Source organism: Mastigoproctus giganteus, chromosome 1, assembly GCF_048544385.1.
Source record: "Mastigoproctus giganteus isolate SK-2022 chromosome 1, ASM4854438v1, whole genome shotgun sequence".
Taxonomy (NCBI): Eukaryota; Metazoa; Arthropoda; class Arachnida; order Uropygi; family Thelyphonidae; genus Mastigoproctus; species Mastigoproctus giganteus.
Window position 1 is genome coordinate 214,075,369 of NC_143575.1, and position 20,817 is coordinate 214,096,185.

General features: G+C 37.9%; 1 long non-coding RNA gene across 1 annotated transcript in view; it reads right to left on the minus strand.

The window, feature by feature from the left end:
• LOC150091511 (uncharacterized) overlaps nt 1-20,817 on the minus strand; it is a 151,874-nt gene that overhangs the window by 6,243 nt on the left and 124,814 nt on the right. Inside the window, exon 2 of the long non-coding RNA XR_016547605.1 lies at nt 6,246-6,417. This is a non-coding gene — a long non-coding RNA (uncharacterized LOC150091511). The remainder of the gene's footprint in view (nt 1-6,245; nt 6,418-20,817) is intronic.

The window sequence follows — 20,817 nt, forward strand, 5'->3', positions numbered from 1 at the left end:
CATTTGGCAGCGGGGCCCCTGGTGGGACCTCACGTTGCCCGCACACACCGCTAGGAGGTAGCCAGGCTGCCCTTTATTCTCTGGCTGGTCTCCGCCAGGGTCGCCTGAGCGTCCTGGACGAAGACCAAGTTAAAAAAAAAAAAAAAAAAAAGAGAGAGGAAGGGAAGAGAAGAGAAGAGAAGAGAAGAGAAGGCCTGGGGAACAAGAGGAAGAGGGATCTGAATGTGAGGAACAAGCTAAAGTGGATAGATAGAGAAGGCAGTCCACCCGAGTAAGGAGAAATAGGGGATGGGTAGAGGGATCAAAAGTCACAGGGGCAGGCGCCACTGTGCGAGTGCCAAAGGCCAAGCACTCTCTGGGGGTCAGCTTTTCAAGGAGTGCCAACCATGATGATGCCAGCATAGTATTTTAATCTTCAGTCTTACTCTTTTATCAGTTGGGAAAATGTAGCAGCAAACAGTGTGGTAACTCACTAAGTTTTATTTGACACCTCAACAATGGACTTAGATGCGCCGTGAGTGTGCGCAGAATGACTCCTACGCGCGCCGACTCAGTCAGTGTCAGTAAGATGGCCGTGCAACAGAAAGCGCAATGTGTATTATGACAGATTTAAATTCATGGGTCAACTGGAAAGTTAATCTATCTCCATCATAAATTTATCATTTCTTCTTTCATTATGTGCGGAAACAAAACCCGGATAAAAGCTCATTTGCCAGTAAAATGAGTTAATCTAAGTGCTCTTTTATGTTTTACTGTTTCAGTTTCTTATAGAATTTCGTTAAACAGATTAGCTAATGGTAATAAATAGCCATGCACGGGAAAAAAACTATCAATCCGGATGAAGTTTATTTGGCGAAGAAGAGTCGTGTCTTATTTTTTCCGTCAAATTCCTTTGCTAACTTAATAACAATAGATAATGGATATCTAGGATCACGTCATCTCTGCATCTGATGTATGTATTCGTATTTCGAAATACAAATATCAATACGGTTAGAAATATGGTACTTATTAAGATCTTATGCATTTCGAGTAGCTTCATTTCCGAATATTTTGGGATGAAATAAAGATAATGAGGAATCTCTCCTTTGGACGTCTGTTTTTCAGACACAAAACAGAGACATTTATTAGTATATTGAATAAAATTAGATCAGAAATCATCCGTGTACTATATAAATACTTTATGTACTGTTCATTCGAGATAGACAGTGGGTCGACAAATTCTTTCATGGGCGGGTGCAAAGGAAAATTTCTTTGTACTTTTTAAAAACTAGCGGTCGCGAACCACGTGGCCTGTTCGTACTATTTTTTGCAACTTGCGGCAGTAAAAGCAGCATGCTCTGTATGCAGCCTGATATCATTAAAATTCTGTAATTCTGGCAAATAAACACATATATGATACTAAGTATTCCAAGCGATTCTCACGTGTTGTCATCATTTACCGCTCATCAATGCTAAATATAAAAAATAATGTAAATGGTGATAAATCAAGGAGAAACATTAATTTAAATTTAAAGAAAATTTATAAATTAAAATATATAATTGTTGCTGGTGATAATATTATGTATTTTTAAACAAGCAGGAAACAAGTGAAAATATTTCTTTCAAGTAATAGCACACTGGTGTGATGTGTGCATTCTGACAGACACGCTTCTCAGTTTGATACCTCTGCCTTAGATTATTTGGAATTATTTTAATTTTTAGATTTATCACGCAGTAAGTAAACACAATACAGTATTGTACGTACATGGCATTAATACATTGCGTGGCCCTTTATTAGGTAAACCTACTCAATAGCGGATAGGATCCTTTTAACCCTCAGAAAAGCCTGGATTCGTCGTGGCAGGGACGCAACGGGGTGTCGAAAGAGTGCTGGTCCATGCTGCCTCAACAACTTCTCAAACTTGTTGGATGGTTGCAGTCTCTACTTCGAAGAGCTCATTTCAAGTGCTCAGATTGACATCTCGTGACTAGGAATCCAGCGCAGTATGCTGAATTCACCCTCATGTTTCTGGAACCAGTTCTGTACAATTCTGGCTATGTGCCATGCACTTTATTCTGTTGGAAGAATTCATTAGGTGCCACAGGTTATCTGGAATTTTTTTCCCTAGATAACCAGGGAGCAGCATTTAGGTCCCACAGGATTTCTGTAAAAAAAATTCCAGATAACCTGTGGCACATAAATGCTGCTCCCTGGTATCAAAGCTCCCAATATGCACCACTAAAATACTTCCCACACCATTACATTGCCACCACCAGTCTGATTTGTTGACAGCTGGAAGGTGGGTCCATGGACTCGTGCTGTTTTCGCCATATTTTGGTATCCCAATCACCGTGACACAGCAAGAAATAGGATTCGTCACACACCAGGCAACGTTTTTTTACATTGTCCAATGTTAGTGTTCCTCAGCCAAATGTAATTGTATCCTCTTGTTTTTTTTTTTTTTTTTGCTGATGGGAGTGAAACTCTCTTCATTCATCGGTTGTGATAACCCATCCGTGACAAGGTATGACGAACTATTTTGAAATGCCTCTTTTGTTACCATTATTACTGGGTTGTTATTTGAATGGCTGTTACTCTGCACAAATCTTGTCAGGTTTCGTTGGCCTGTAGTATCGTTTCGGACCACAGTACTGCCGTTAGTTGGGTGTTATTTGGTTACTGGACCAATTTCAAAATACCCGAGTATTTTGAAACCAAAACCGGGTTGCAGTTTACAATAATACTCATACCGTCGCTTCTGGCTCCGACTATCATGCCACGTTCAAAGTCGCTTAAATTTTTAGCCTTGCCTATTCTCCCAGATAATTGCACACATTAGCTTCCCTACATGCCCTCCGTAGCAGCCTAGTTGGCTCGATCCATCGCCATCTGTCACTCATCTGGAGAGGTTTGGGTTCGACGAGTGGAGGAATTTTTAAAATCTTCATTGCAAGATGTAGTTAGCCACCTCCACCGCCTTTAACCCCTACTACCCGGACATGTCACAACAGCTCTCTAAAATGTTATGAGCCCACGGGCTAAAGTGCTTGCAGCTACCCGGCAGGAAGTTGCGGTCCCTCCTCTCGAGAGTAAAAGCGCCAACCCCCTCCCCCCCCCCCCTGTTGGCGTAGTGGTTCGGTGTACCGCATATCCTACCGTGACTGCACTGGCAGCTATGTTGAGGAGTCTGGCAGGAGGCTCCAAGATAGAATCTCCGAACATGAGAGAGAAATCCATTCTACAGTTTCGGAACATTCAGCAATCGCGGAGCACTTCTGGTCTTCCCAGCACAACCTCGATCCACGCCGCGACGTTGAAATTATCGGCCAATCCCAACACTGCACATTTCCTGTTGTCGAGGTGCCTTTAACCGAAATAAAGGAGGACGCATCTATCCCATCATGGAAGCAGTTATCCTCGAGAACGATAAGTATCATTCTTTCCCAGTGCATAATAACAGCCACCATATGTAATAATAGTAATAACAGACTGATCATGCACAATATCAGAGTTCTCTTTAAGAAACTTTTGGATATGTTACCTGCACTATCACTTCAACAAAGCTCTCCAAATATTAAAAATATAAAAAATTGCTTAATCATCTTAGACATTAATAGTATATTATCAAACTGACATCCTTTACTTTCAGGCTGTGTATATAGTGTACAGATTATCTCCCTTAGCCTCTTTGCTGACTCACGGTCTAGAAAACTTGTGCCCACCGATTGGCTGCCAAAGGGGATATTAATATTTTATTTTACTTAGTATTTTATATAGCATTTCATTTCATTTTTATTTGTATTATTATTTTACTATCATTTATTTATTTATATACAGACTTCTCACACACAGGGCACACAGACCCAAAATACTGTAATGGTGAGAACGCTGAGAGTTACAGAATCAATACAGAACAGTAACAATATATACAAAACTAGAATTAAACTATATACAAAATTTAGATTAAAAAATAGAGTAAGAAGCAAATTCTTACACATAGATAGATTAAGTTTAAAATGAATGTTGTAATTATTCAATACCTGAAGGAAACGGAACAGATGACTTCCAAGTAAGTGTTGAGTACGAGGAACAGGCAGTGAGAAATTAGTTTTTTAACGAGAAGTCAAACGGGGTACAGTGAAAGGTATTTGTTCAAGAAGGGATGGAGAATCGATAACAGAGTTGATGATATTGTAGACAAAAAGAGACCCACGGAGTTGTCGTCTAGCATGAAGAGGAACGATTCTGAAGCGATCACAAAGAACTCCATAATTACGATGGTGAAAGGCAAGGCGATTTCGATAGCATTAGAATTTAATGAATTTAATTTGAATTCTCTGAGGTCTGTGAGAAAGATATTTCTGTTGTGGGGACCAAATAATATCACAATAATCAAAAATTGGAAGTATCAGCTGCTTGTAGAGAAGAATAATAATTTCGTCGCTCTTGAAAATAGAGGAAGAACGCTTGGTTAATCCAAGAAGTTTAGAAGTCTCAGATACTACGTGATCAATGTGGGAAGAGGGATGAAGATCAGATCAAAATAGGTCACCTAAGTCCTTGAACAAATTAATAATTACAATTAGAGAGTTTCCAATATTCTCTTCTATATTCCCTCTTTCTCATATTACTTTCCACTGTCCTGGTACCCTACCTTTTTATTTCTTGTGCGCCATTAGGTTTACGAACGCAATATCATGATGCTATTTTTATATTATAATTTGTTTTCGCCTTTACAAAGTTCAACGTCCATATTACGCTACTTTGTTGGCTACCTTTTCTCCGCTATCCTGGGATGTACTGCTTCATCGTGTTTAATGTCGTTCTTCACAATATACTTAGCAATTTTAACCTCGTATGACTTACTGCATTCCAACATCCGAGGTCCTTACTACACACTATATAATGACCTTCACAAGAGCCAGCACCCCTCTTCTTTTCCATAGCAGCGTATTGGTCTAAGCCACTGGTTTTCAACCGGGGTGCCGCGGCACCTTAGGATGCTGCAACAACATTCCAGGGGCGCCACGTAATTTGGGTTTAAGTTACTTAAACGTATTATTATTATTTTTTTTAATTTATATGTTTATTTCATTATAAAACGGTGTACAGTTTCTTTTTAATGTTGTGGTGATCTATAATTGATGTTTACTTAATACCTCTATATGAAGAATAAAACTATGTACTGTATATATATAATTTGTATTATGAAATGTAATTTTTATAATTATATTATTGTAATAAATATCATATAATATATATATTTTTTAATATTACACACACACACACACACACACACACACACACACACACACACACACACACACACACACGCAGAGAATCGGATCTAATAGGCAGAAAATTGAGTAGGGGTGCTGTAAAATAAAATAAATTACTTAGGGGGTGCCGTTATTAAAAAAAGATTGAAAACCACTGGTCTAAGCCATGCAGTCCACACGTCGACTCCGACATGGTAGTACAGTAGTAGCGTCTTTGACCCTCTGTTCCGACTCATTATTACAACTTTTACGTTTACATTTCACTATGTGAACCCGTAAACCCATTTTACCTAGCTGACATCAAATTTCAACATTTGTTTTGTTATTGCTTAGACGAAATTCCGATTCTCCACTGTCGCTCCCCCACCACCTAGTTCCCTTATGGAAATGTATATATAGTTCATAAATGAAATGATGTTTTCGATGTCAGCGTTACTCCATAAATAAAAGAAGGAATATACTAACATTTTAGCACATGCTTTGCTAGACCCTTGGGAGGTTTTAGAACCATTCCCGATTTTGTGGTCTCTCAGTTCCCTACCACAGAAATATTGTTATAAATTTGGGCCAACAAGTCTAATCTTTTCAGAATTTCACAGTAACTGTGCACATTTTTAGGGACCTTTGTGTCAAAATTTCACGTCGATAGATTAATCCAATTCACTTGTTCGCTCGTCTCTCCTTAGCAAATGCTACTATACAAATCTTTCCTCACAATTTCATCACATAACTGTTATGGTGAAGTTTTGGTAAAACTTCGAGAAGTATAGATGTTTCCGATAGTCGAATGGTCTGAAATTTAACCTAATGCGTATATTACCTAACACATTTTTTTCTTCTTTCACAGAAATTTAATTGAATAAATTAAGCCAATTTACGACAAAACCAGTGGTGCAAAATTATTGCAAGATATTTAGGGAACACTAGTTTTTCTATCATTCGCCGTAATCGACGTTTTCAAAGTTTAACATATACTCATTACTCACCCTTGCTGCTTTCTTCTTGCTCCTTGCCAGGGGTGTATGACAAAGTAACCCTATCTCCTTCATGTTTCTGCCCTGAGTTTTCATTGACCACTGTTACTCTTCGTGCACTACCGTCTAATATCATGACGGAAGACGGAGGGACCCTCGTGAACCTTCTGAGCTCACCCAACTCCTAAGGAACAAAAACAAATAAACAAAAAAGACTTGTTGGTAAAGAAGTTTACTCTACAAAAATATTGTTATAAATTTGGAACAGCAAGTCTAATCCTTTTCAGAATTTCTGACAGAAATACAGCCACGGTACAGTGGTGTCTAAAAGTTAAGCAATAAATCAAAATCTGTCAGTAATTTCAGTCGGTTAAAATAAATAACAATAAATAATACTATTCTTAATAGTCATCAGAAAGTCGATTGAATACTTATATTAACTAATGTGAAACTTCTAGACTTGCGGAAGAAAAATATCAGAAGGAGCCGTCGGAGACAGATAAATCCAGATAATCACACCGGGGATCAAAACAAAAGCTAACATTTGTTTTCTTGTTTACGAGTGTGCCATTCAGTAATAAGTTCTGTCAAAATGAATGGTTGGTTTCCACGACAACTAACAGCTCAGAGTTATAAGAAAAATATGACAAGAGCAAAACTTTTTCTCATGGAATTTTTTCATAATTGGGCCTGTTTTTTCTAGCAGAAGCTCAACAAATGCCATAAAAAAGGATCCTAGGGTGTGCTACAATACTCGTCGGGCTCGGTTTAACGGTAATAACTTCTGAAACTTTCATCGTTCTAAAATTAATCGAAAAATTGCTTATATGCCGGTATATACTCAACGTTCTCCAAACATGTACTGGAATACCATCTTTGGAAAGTAAAGATTAATTTCAGAGGCTGCAAGCCAAGTAAATAGTAGTACCAGTTAAAAGTAAGACTATACATACACACACAGTGACAGGCAGATTGGAACAGACAGGAATTTGAAAAGGATCTAGATCTTGTCACAATAAGTTTTGATAGTACGTAGTCTTATTACGAACACGTCCACTTACTAGAGAGCAAAAAGAGTGGGATACCTAAAATCCAGTGTTAGAAATACCGAATGACAATAGAAGACAGAGTAACGCGACCATTCATACCAAGCTTTAAGATTACTATTAATGAGCTTCAGAGTGACAGTGAGAGGATATCACAGAAGCACTCTTTCATGTTAAACCCCTAGCATTGTCGCTGTTGTGGGTATTATTGCATCAGGCAATCATGTAACCATTCACTGCCTGAAATAAAGATATTAATAATGATCTCCTGCGAGAGAAAAGTTGACAAAACTGGGATAAGTGTAGGACTAACAATTAATTAGGGAAAAAACTTCATAAAACGGATTACCGTGGTTGCTGGACAACAGCATCCACTTACTTGCAGCTGCTCGTAAGTGGATGCTGTCTTCCAGCAATGGACATCATAGGTTATCCTGTGTAAAGGACGGAAGCACTGGGCATTACCGTAGTGGCAGAACACGATGTGAAGTGATGAACCACGCTACATAGTCCAGGAAGCAGATGGATGCACTTAGGTGTGTATAACCAAAGAACGGCCTCATTCAAACAATACTGTACCAAACAATGAACTTCGGATTATGAAGGCAGCTGTCTGTTGTGACATTCTGAATATTACTGACTTATTTGCATTGTGATAATTCTTCGGAGAGGTGCTGTATTTGCATCACGATGACAACTCTCTCGGTCAGTACAACCAGTGGTTTATGGAGAGTAATGTAATGAACCTGCTATTTCTAGCCCAGAGCTCAGTTTTTAATCCAAACTGAACACCCTTTGGATGTTTTCGAACAACAACTTGTAGAAGTTATCCCCAGAAGGTTAATCCCCCCTCCCCCATTCTAATTGCCATCGTAGTAGCCCAGTGGTCAAACGGGAGGGTACAAAATTTGGCTGTATGGCTGACATTTCTTTCATTTTTTTTTTTTTTTTTTTTTTTTCAATATTTAGACCACGGCTTACTCAGGCGATTCTTGTTCCAACATACTTGTAGCCAGAAAAATTAATAATCTGATTTTAGCCACGGTGGGCAATATTATCATTCTTCGGTATTATTAATAATTATTTATATTTTGACATTTATGTTCCTACTACTTTCGATTCCGATGCATACTGGCGTATAGTTATCAAAAAAGAAACTGAACACTGAAATGAAAAAGAAATTATGCTCTTTAGTTTCTTCAATGCTATTAATATTTTGGTTCTAAATTATTCTGAACTTTTTTCTATCTTTTGATCGCTATAATTTGTCCTACATTACTACCTTTTTATGTTTAGTGGTTCTTTTTATGTTTTAGTGGTAATGTAAAGTCGCTCTGTCCTAAGCAGAGCGACTCTTCCGTGGTGCTCTGTGATGAGTGCGGAGCTATGTAGAATGGCCAAAGATGAGTGTATTTTGTGTAGGTGTGTGTACGTTCTGTCGTTTAGTTGCTTTTGACCACTTTTCTACAAGGAAGCAGCAGTGACGAGGAAGGCTGCTTAATAGTACTCATCCATACCACGAGGACATGTAGAGCATCTTATATGGGAGGCTCCGGAGCGTTGGTTCGGCTCCGCTGTGGTGGCTCGAAGCTTTTTTATTTTTATTTTTTTTTGTTGTTGTTAATACTTTATATATATATATATAAAATCAAAGAGAAAAAGGAGAAAATAATAGAGAAAGTAAATTGTGTAGGATGGCGACATAAAACAAAGGATATATAATTACATCTTCAAGCGCTAAGCCCCTTACGAAGTGTGTAATATACGAAGAGTATAATTATAATAAAACTGCAGTGAAAAAGATAGTATGAAAGTGCGCAGATGGCTTAGTATAAATTATCGTTTTCTAGAGCCGGAAGTGTAAAGGACAAAGGGAAGAAAGTAAAGAGGAAAATTAAAAAAAAAAAATACATATATATATATATATATATATCAATGTTCAGTACATAGGTTGCCAAGCTTAGAAGATTCTAGAATAGTAGAATGGATAAAAGGAAAAAAAAAGAAATAAAAAAATTCGGAATATGATTTCTTCTTTTCTTTCCAACCCTTCCTACTATTCTAGCAGTTCCTGGACTTGGCAACGCTGCACTCTTTCTCGAGTGAATTTTAAAATGAACACACACAAACGCACTATATATATATATATATATATATATATATATATATATATATATATATATATATATATATATATATATATATATAAGATAGGTACAGATTTGGAGAGTATGGCGATACAATAATAGTAAAAATTACTATTTAGTTTTTAATATTTATTATACAGATTAAAGGCTAGTACCATTGCAGTAGAAATATGTACACTAAAACCATATAATATGTTAGAATATGTGCAACAGCATTAGTGAAGAGCAGAGACTATCTATCGGATGTTCTCTACCCTTCACTAATACTATTATTACATATTTAGTTAAATCTGTGAAGTACAGCTGATAAATTCACGTTGATTGTTAAAATAAAAGATACCTATCGCTGGACACCTATAATCTGGGTGACTTTTTCATGGTCACTCACCCAGAAAGAAAGGAAAAATAACAATAAGGGTTTTTTTTCTGTGATAATTAATATACCGCATGGCATTATAAAATGCATTAATCAATCCTAAAGGCTTCATTAATGCATAACAATAATATTCTATTTTTTTAATGTACCCGAAGCCGATGCTTCCAAAACCTGATGTACGCACATCAGGTTTCGGAAGCATCGGCAAGCAAGAGGCTGACAGCAGCATGGTCAGATAATGGCTATAGGTAAGATGCCCGAGACATCACCTTAAACGTATAGTGGTTTGGGCTATAAGCTTAAGAAAGTATATTATTAATTTCAAGTGGTATAAGAGTGGTTATTATAGTAATTAATTTTCATCAAAAAAAAAATATAAATCACAACATGTGAGGTGAAGTAAGTTAAATATTTAAAACGTGTTAAATTATATAAGTTAAATATATACAGCATATAACTTTTTCACCGAAAAGAATTCTAATTTATAATCTATAACGGAAATGAAGGGAAGCAGAATTAAGCAGTTAAAATGAACTTCAACCAGATATTGTTGTAAAACTGTGACATAGTCAACATAATTAAGAGAACCTATATCAATGGCAAATGTAACAATTAATTTAACATAAATATTTTGCGTAATATAATATAATATAATATAATTAATGAATAATGTAATGTAACAAAACTTGGAACCCGCCTAACCTTTATGGCTGTATCGGGTATACTGTACTAAACTAATTAAATAAAAGAATAGCTATTTGTACCAGTATGTATAATATTTGCAATATTTTGCATATACAAGTAGATCAGTCCAAGGTCGCTTTTCAGTCAGCTTGTCCATCCTATCTGCAACCAATTTACTTACAGGTTTAGGTGGTGCGGTGAGATGGCGCGTGCATCGGGGCGACCTTTAGCTGACTGCTTGAATAAACGTTCAATAACTTCATCGACCGGTCGTTGTAATAAAGCGACTCTTCCAATACGTCGTTTTCAAATCATTTGGCGAACGTTAATCATATCTGACACTAAGGCCCTCTCTCTTTCTTCTATTAGACGCACATGCTTGTCCATACAGGAAAAAGTGGTAATAAAAAAACATGCATATTTCTTATCGGAACTTGTAGTTGTCATGGTGATGACATAATCCAGAATTTCTGATAAAGAATAGCCACTTCGTTTTAGGGGTTATCACAGTAAAGAGGCATGTTTATCCTGCAGCTAGACCCTTCTCTAGGATTTTCGAAACTAATTACAACAGTATAAAAAGGTTGAGCAGGCTGGCGAATGGTGACAACAATCTCCAAAAATATGAAAATATTAATCCAGGTAACTGATCAGAGATAAAAACTCAACAAGAAAAAGAAGAAAAAAAAGCGCAGGTTCCCTTAAAACTATATTTTGTTTTGTGGAGTAGTACTTTAACCTCTTACGATCGAGGCAGCGTGGTACAAGCAGCGACGTGTAAATGGAGTCGAAAAAATTACTTTAAGATGAAGTGTCGATGAGACTAGAAACACTAAAAACTGCTCTGACATTAGGGAGCGTATTACATTGAGTACTTCATAATGTCATTAAACATGCGGGGAAGGGGGACTTAACTAGCATGGTTTTTTTATATAATCAGGAAACTAAACAAGTTAAAACCATAGATTAATCAAGCATCAGTACTGCAGTGAGAAAGAAGGAAAGAAAAGACAAACATATTTCAGCTAAAAATAAGAAGGAACCATTATAGTTAGGTATATACCATATACGACACGTGACAATAAAATAATGATTTTATTGTGCATCTTTTATAGATGGTCAAGGAGGGAAAAAGGAATTTTTTTTTATACAATGAAAGTCGATTACCACATAAAATTATTCACATTAAAAACACGGAAAAACAACACGCTGAGTGCAATTTAAAAATTCTTCATGATCGTTGGCAATCGCTGGTCTGATTCCCAAAAATTTTAAATACAAAATTATTTATTCCAGAAGTTGCGTTTGCTAATAAAAAAATTCGTAAGTATTTTTCTCCCAGCATGTTTTCTAGCGTTTTTTGTTTTAACAGGACACGGTGCCTTAAATTTAAAACTTGCCTATTTCCATCTTTCCAGCTCTGAAATTTGTATTTCCAGTTCTGTCGAAAATTCTACCCACGTTCTTTTCTTTTGTCCTATTTACAATGAATTTCGTTCACAGTTACTGTCTCACTGCTTCTGTTATCCAGTTCAGGAATCTATTTTCATTTCATTTCCTCTCCTACTTTCTTTTAGTCCTTTCCGAATTTCTCACGCTCTGTCTTATTTAAAAGACGACAGTTATTGGCTGAATTATAAACCTATTTTGCATTTATCGATCAACACCTATACTTAACTTTCTTAAAATCACTCATAATTCTCAAATTCTTTCAGAACTCCACCAAGCTTCTCCCCAAAATTTGTTAGATTCTTAATATTAAGGAATGTTGCCATAAATTTACTTGTTGTTATCAGCCTGGTAACACAAATTGTATAAACTCCTCTCAACTGTTTTCTCCGTATTCTTTTTACTGCGAAACTTGGCATTTCGTAAATAAATTCATATTTTGTAAATAGTGATTAAGTTTATATTTAAATAACACCTTTGTTTTCTTTAGAATTTGTGGTAAAGTATGCTCTTTGCCACCTTCAGTGTTTATTTGATTCTAATCAAATCTTGAACGTTATGAACTCCATGGACATTCATGTAATTATAACTTACGTCATTATATTGTAAAAATTCATTTCGTTAAACCTCTGCCATGTGTTGGACTATTTGGACACGACATTTATTAACTTTAATGGTTAAAACCAAATTCTTTTTTTTTTTTTTTTGAATATGTCATAATTTCTTTCGTATAATTCTCTGCATATTTTTATAATTCTGTAGTATATTTCGTATCCGTATAATTTTGTATAAATTCTTTTGTTGCAAACAGTTTGTATATCTATTTACAAATATTTTCTGTATTTCTGTTTTGCTTAATTCCTTTTGTTGCAAACAGTTGAGTGACGCTTTTGCTTAACTATTTCACGTTATCTATCTCTAAATGATTTCCCAGTTATTAAATCAAAGAGAATATTTTAATCTAATCAAAATGTCCTTCAAATTGAATTCATAATTAAATCTGAAATGGTTTCTTCCGTGTTTTGTTTTGTAATTCTACTTTCAGGCATGTCCTGTTTAGGCCTACCTTTCTTGTCATTAGGGGTGAGGAGTTTTGCTGGTGTCCGCTGGTATAGTACTTCCTCCAGCGCGTGCAGGATAATTTGCCTTTCCTGGGCAAAGAGTGATTGTAAATAAAAATAAATAAATTTTCTGTTTATACTCCGGGACGATCAAATGATCAGAGGAGTTCACAAGATAGACAGAATACAAGAAACAGCACCGTATTCAGCAGTCACAGGCTTGAACCCCGGTCACTCAAGGCACGTGTACCTATGCACCCGCGCGCGTCTGGCTTCTCTATATACTATATAATAGTATACATATACTATATAATAGTATACATATACTATGTAATACTATACTACGTACCTCAGAATTATTTCGGACCAAGTTTTTCCCCTAAATGGTGACCGTGTATCCAGATGGCACTTGACTTTTTCACGCCCCTTTTCACAAGGCCTGCATTTTGCAGGCATTCCTGCAAAAGTTCGAGGCTTCGTCCAAGCATTTCGCGTGTTCTCTGGCTGCCAAATTACCCTGACATTAATCCCATGGAACATTTGTGGGATGCAGTGGAACGCAGCATTGGTCAGTCCACGTCAGTGCCTCGGCGACCTTCGGGAAGTAGTTCTGTTCGGCTGGTTCAGGATACGCGAGGACGTCTTCTGCGGTCTCGTGAAGTCGATACCATAACAGTTTCAAGCGTTATCACGGTGAAAGGCGATTCAATGTACTATTAGGTAGGTGGTCATGTTTTGCTCATTTATTACTCTTCTCCATGTACTTTTAAGTACATGGGAGAAGAGTAATAAATATTACAGAGTTGTAATTAAATTGAACAGCTAAGTTTAGAGATCGTAAAAATATAGACCTTTATTAAGTGTTCTATGAAATTAAATCTTAAGAATTAATTGATAAAGAGATAACTATACTTACTTTTCACTTCCATTAATCACAGAAAAAGAACAAAAATTCAATTAATTTAAGGGGAAAAAAATCAAACACACCTGAAATATAACGCGCTGTGTACATTAACTAAATGATAGAGAAGAGAAGAAGAGCACCATATTTAGCACTCACGTGGGCTAAATATGGTGCTAAATAAAAATCAAGGTCAACTCAAACGCGTGTGCTCTCGCCTTTCAGCTGATCGGCCACGGTGGCCTTTGAAAATAGTACTTCCTTAATTCATTATGCCGTTGATTTGTGATCAAAGCCAGATAAGGATTTTTCTAGAACTTGCAACATTTCGTTCCTATTTTTCATAAGTAACAAGAATCGAACTTGGCGAGTCTAATGAAAAAAAAAGCAACTATAATTACTGTGAAAACCACGAAGTCTGGCTTCGTACCCTCAGAATGAAGTATTCGTCCATGTACACCTACTTTCGTGTTAAATGTCTTGCAGTGACCGAGAGGTAAAATGTCCGTATATATTTATGGAATTAACTACATAATATCGATGTAGATACACCATAGTTTACCCATAAATTTGAACTACGTACGTAGTGTAAAGGCATCGTTTGTAATTGTATCTAACTCATATTGTGGGTGCCTTCACAACGAAATAGCTGGTATTGCACTACTTCGAATAAGTAGTAGTGCATCTACACGGATATTATATATTTAATTACCTAAACCCATAAGATTGTATATTATCTTATGGGTATAAGAAATTATGCCTTGTGCATTTCGTCTTCTAATATTTATGGAATGAACCACTTTAATACATTTACAATTAATCCGGTATATATGAAGAAATTATCTTACGATTCTTCGTAGGAATTAATTTACACTTTCATCAGTGACAGAAGGAGGACCCTGTTATATAGGTTTCGTTCCTGTATTAGAGCGAACTGTTTTGGACCTAAACTACTGTTATTTCACATTCCATTTTGGGGACTTACTGAAATTCATACTGCTCTCGAGACCATCGATCAGGCACTGCTGACACAGTTTTTTTGCTTTAAAGCAAAATAATTTTGTTTCCGAACAAACATACATACTCACAAACAGTTTTTTAGAAGTTCCACTGGCCAGTCAGAAGGTACTTGCATAAGTCAGTTGAAAGCACATGATAGATCTCTTATTGACTGAATATCAGAGGTGACGGCTGCATAGCAGAATCATGTTTTAACTTCTTTTCTTGCCATATGATAAATGATGTCAAATGGCAACTTTTGGAAGGAGGCCAAACAGCTGATGAAACCGTCTGTATACAAACTTTCCCCTACTGATAACGACCGTAACATTTTTGTATGTGCTGGGTGGGCTGATACACTGGTGGTAAAAAAAAACAAAAAAAAAATCAAAAAAACGTGTCGCTTTTCCTGCAAGAAAGCTTTGGGTCTCGCATGACCTGTCGAACATGGACACTTACTATCATAACGCTTCTCAGCGTGAACCGATTTATACTAAGCGTAGTGTAAACCATTACTTGCAAGGAAGCACCCTTTAAAGAGAAAGGTGCAAGATTTATTACGTCCAGTAAAACCAGTCTTCGTATAGATGATACAAGGGATGTCTTGGACGGCGGTATTGAAGCGAGGGATTTTGATCACCACTAACACTAGTGAAGAGATTACCAGGTACCCATGGATTAAGTGCAGTTTCAGACGCACACTGGTTATGAACAGGCATTGAGTAACCTTAAGACAATAACGAACATTATACACTTTTTCTTCGATATACAAATAGGAAGGAACAGGATAAACTCATAACCTTTCTTCAATAAACAAATATGTAAAAGAATCTTAATAACAAAACTGTTAGAGTGAAAAAAAAAAGTTAATAATTACAGTAAACTCTTTAATCCGGAATTCTTTAAAGGTACGCTGCCCTTAGACGGAAAATCAAAGAGAGATGTCGCATTTGGAGTTCCTTGTAGATGTTCTCTGGGAGATCTATTGCTGTTAGGTTCGCATGTAGGCTCTTTTTTTTTTTTTTTTTTTTTATGAGAACCCCAAACACGAGAGGTATTATAACCTATAGTACTTAGTACCGTGCTTGGGTTGGAGGTTGAGAAGACGAAAGAAGATATTTGTTGATATTGGACTTGAACTTCTGTAGATTGTAATTTTCAGGAAATATGTATGAAGGAAGGTTGTTCCAGAAAACGGCAGTTGAATGAATAAATGAGGAAGATGAAAAGTTGGTTCTGTGAGTTTGAAGTTGGACAGTAAATGGATGTTGGCTGGTGGCGGCACGTGTTCGGACTGTTTTGAAAGAGAGAGCGGGAATTATAGAAGCCAATTCAGAAGAACAGTGCCCATGGAAGTATCTGTAGAAGAGGCATGCAGCAGAAACAGTGCGTCTATGAGACAGCGAGTGGAGAGACTCTGTTAGAGATGAATCATTAATTAACCTAACTGCCCTCTTCTGAATGGAATCAAGAAGCCTGAGAGAGGTTTTGGGGGCACCACCCCAGATGTGGGAACAATATTCCATGGCAGGGCGGATTTGCGATTTATACAGAGTGAGCAGCTGTTTGGGAGAAAAGTAACGCCGAGAGCGAAAGAGAAAACCAAGTTTTTTAGATGCAGAGGAAGCAATATTTGTAATGTGCTTGTGCCAAGAGAGATTAGAAGTCAGGGTAATCCCCAAAAGAGATATATCATTTTGCCTAGAAATCGGAATGTCACTAAAGATAAGCATAGGAGCAGAAGAATCCTTTTTGCGAGATATAAGACAAGATTGAGTTTTAGAAGGGTTGAAATCAACTAAGTTCTCTTTGCCCCACTGGAGAATTACCTGAAGATCGGCATTTAAGGAATTGGCAGCAGATTTTCGAGAACTTGAAGCTGATTGAGCTGGACAAGGTTTCTCAAAATGGAAAGTTGAATGCAATGTGCTATCATCGGCAAAACTATGGATAGGATTTCCAGTCAATGGAAGAAGGTCATTGATATACAAGAGGAAAAGAGTGGGGGAAAGAACTGAACCTTGGGGGACACCGGCATTAGTGGAGAAGTTAGAAGACAGAGAGCCATCTACCATCACCCTCAGTGAGCGATCAGAGAGAAAACTGGATAACCAATTACTAAAAACAGTTAGCAAACCATAAGATGGAAGCTTGTTTAGAAGACCTTTATGCCAAACACGATCAAAAGCCTTTGAGATGTCAAGAGCAACTACTTGTGTTTCACCGAACCTTTCCATTGAATCAGTCCATAAATGGGTAACATAAGCCAGAATATCACCAGTGGATCGACACTGACGGAATCCATACTGGCGATCGTTGATCAGACGGAAGGTTTCTAGGTAGTTTAAGAGTTGGCGGTTAATTGATTTCTCCATTACTTTAGAAAGAGTAGAAGTAATTGCAATGGGACGATAATTGGATGGGAGGGATTTGTCACCCTTTTTAGGAACTGGCTGGATATGAGCAAATTTCCAAGCAGAAGGAAAAACACCTTTGGAATAAGAAAGTGAAAAAAGGCGGCAAAGAATAGGAGTAAGTTCAGGAGCACAGGTTTTGAGAACAAGTGGAGAAATACCATCAGGACCTGGAGCTTTCTTAGCATCAAGATTCATCAAAATCCTTCTGATATCCTTTTGACGGAAGACCACAGGAGGCATTGAATGGAGCGTGTTAGGAATGGTGGGAGGTGTTTTACCAAGATCATTAATACATGAGCTCAAAGAAAAATGGGATGCTAGCAGGTCAGCTTTATCCTTGGCTGAAGTGACAACAGAACCATCTGGTTTGGACAGAGGTGGGAGCAGAGATGGGCAAAAGTTGCGGCCAATAGCTTTGGCAAGAGACCAGAATGCTCGGCTACCATTAGGGCAAGAAGCAAGTTTTCTACTCTTAGCCTGTTCAAACTCTAGTTTGGACTGATTAATAACTGCTTTACAATTGTTACGAGCTTTGGTGTAGGCAGAAAATGAAACTGAAGAATTAGAAACAAGCCAATTACGATATGCAACGTTCTTCTCTTGGACAGCCTTAGCACATTTATTGGAAAACCAAGGTTTAGATAAAGGACGAGATTTTAAAGTGGAGTGTGGGATAAAGGATTCCATTCCTGCAAGAATAATTTCACTGACACGATCTGAGCAAACGTTGACATCAGAAGTTTTGAAACAGTAATCAGACCAAGGAAAAGAAGAAAAGAAGTCTCGCAGGTCATCCCATTTTGCATTCTTGTAATGCCAAACAATACGAGGTTGGGAATAGCCATGAGATAAAGGTTCCATTGGAGAAGAGGCAATCACCAAGTTGTGATCTGAAGTGCCTAAAGGACCTCTCACTTCAACCTTGTACTTAGAAGGGTTGTTTGTGAGAAAAAGATCAAGCGTATTGGCTGTATGATTAGGATTGTCTGGTATTCTTGTAGGTAAATGAACAATCTGTGCTAGGTCATTAGTAATTGCAAAAGCCTCAGCATCTCGACCTGCTGGGTCGGTGTGACTAGAAAACTGAAGCCAGCTGGAGTTGTGAACGTTAAAATCACCAAGGAAAATTACCTCACTGTTAGGAAAGTTGGACTGGAGAAAGTCAAGTTGCAAAGAGAGGAAGTCAAAGAGCTCCAAGTGATTAGTGGAGTTTGGAGAACGGTAGAGACAACAGATGAATTTTACACAATGAGGTAGAGAGATTTTAAGCCAGAGAAGATCAAAGAGAGGAGATTCCAAATTGCCAAGTCTCTGACAGGGAATATCAGAACGGACATATGCACAAGTACCTCCTTTGAGGCGAAAGGAATCATACAGCAAATAATTTGGACACCTGAGATGAGCAGTAGTTGAATCAACTGATAACTGAGATTCAGTCAGAAAAAGTACATGGGGTTTGGAAGACTGCAAGTGGAAATGGACATCGTTGAGATTAGAATTGAGACCACGTATATTTGTGAAATGAATTAGGAAGTCTTTGCCACCATGCCAGTGGTAGACACGGTGATCGGGATGGTCTGTATTTATTTCATATTTTAGAAAAGTTTCAAAGCGAATCTTCGTCCTCCGCTTACCCGCAACGATAAAAATGACAGCGGAGGACGAAGATTCACTCTGAAACCTTTCAAAAATGCGAATAAACATATCTAGTTTCTGGCAGCTGTGTCAATGAAGAATCCCTCCCGCAATGCTTAAGACCCATGGAGGCTCAGGAAAGTTGACAGGTTCCTGGCCATGGGTATGCTCCAAAACGTTCAAAAGACAGATGTTGACTTTAAGAAGTTTATTGAGGACAAATTCTACAGAAGACGTGTAATCAGGGAACAGTTCTGATCATCAGCTGACTGGTTGCCTATGCGGTTCCAAGAGCAGTGATTCAACAATGGCTAGGCAACTTTCTTTTTTTTTTTTTTGTAGTTGTTGGCGCATCGGCTTCTGTGGCCATAATGCACCTCCCAAGGTTTTGCAGTACTTTGATCCAAGCTGGAGGCGGGATTCGAACCCGCGACCTTTGGGTTGCCAGGCAGGCACTTTACCCACCCGGCTAGCCCGGGCGGCTGGCTAGGCAACTGCATCGATGCGAAGCAAGAATGACACCGTGAGGACTATCGCGGTTAAAAAAACCATGTAAATAATTATTCTTTGTAATTATCTTTTCATTATAATGATATGATAAATCTCGGACATTACTGCTGTTACGGGTATTGCATCAGTCCTCTATGTAATCCATTTATTTCTATTCAATGATTGCAATAAAGAAATACATACTTCCTAATATTTTCCTCGTAAGTTTTCCGGAGGTTGTTGCTGATGTGTTTAATAAAAGATGATCGGGATGGTCTTACTTATTTCATATGCCACATCCCTTTAAATTCCTGTCTAAAGTCTGTGTACTTCCTAATCTTTCCTCATAGCTTTTCGGGGGGTCGCTAGCATTGGATACCCGCTATGTCGATCAGGTTAGGTAGTCTTTTCCTTCTTATCAGTGAGGGTTACGTCCATTCCGTTGTGCGGATCATCTTGCCCGTTTTTGTAATGCGGTCCTAGTGCATCTTGTGGGTAGGGGACTCTAGTATTCTAGTACATTGTATTATAAGTACGAGGTTCGTACTTATAATACAATGTACTTTCGTTGATAAAGTGATATTTCTTCGCTAGCTTCTGACGTATTATCCCGGCGACCTGGTCCTATGAGTATATCGTCTGGGTGATCACACTGACGATACACCCATTGGCAAGACCGGGATGCAGGGTGTCGTGTTGGATTGTTCCTGAGGCTACGTGGCATCATCGACAAGTGTCATCTATCACTCCGGGGTTCTTCGCGATGCGGTCTGTAGTTCCTGGTTCCCGGTGTTGATTACCTAGTCTTGGGGAGGAGGGTCCCGCTGGTGAGCCATGCGTTGGAAGCCTCTTTATCTATATAGTCCTGATGGCGATCAGTGTAAAGCCTGCTATGAAGTGCCTTTGCCCATTTTTCTGTCTTCGTTTTTTCCTCTGGGTGGATGGGGTCTCATCGTTGAGGTTGAGCGGGGCGTGCCGTTTGTCTATCTTCTTTATGGCCTGCTAGATTGATGCTAAGTTTTTCCGAAAGCTGAATCCCTCAGGTTTTTAATCGCTTTATTCTGTTGTTGGTGATGATGACAATGATGACGAAGAGCAGCCAATACCATCCTTCAGCGAGTGTTGGCTGTTCTTCGTCATCATTTTTCTGGACCTTCTCATGATCTCCCCCAGCTTGGTGTTAGTCCACTCTATAATCCCGAAGGAGTACGTTAGTACTGGGACTGCCTAGGCGTTTATGGCTTTGCATTTTCTCCGTTTAGATTCGCTTTTATCAGGCTTTGCGTTCTAGATGTTCAGCTTGCATCATCTCCAGGTACTTGTACGGATCCTCTTATTATTATATATATTTTTTTAATCTATAACGTTCGCACGCTGTCC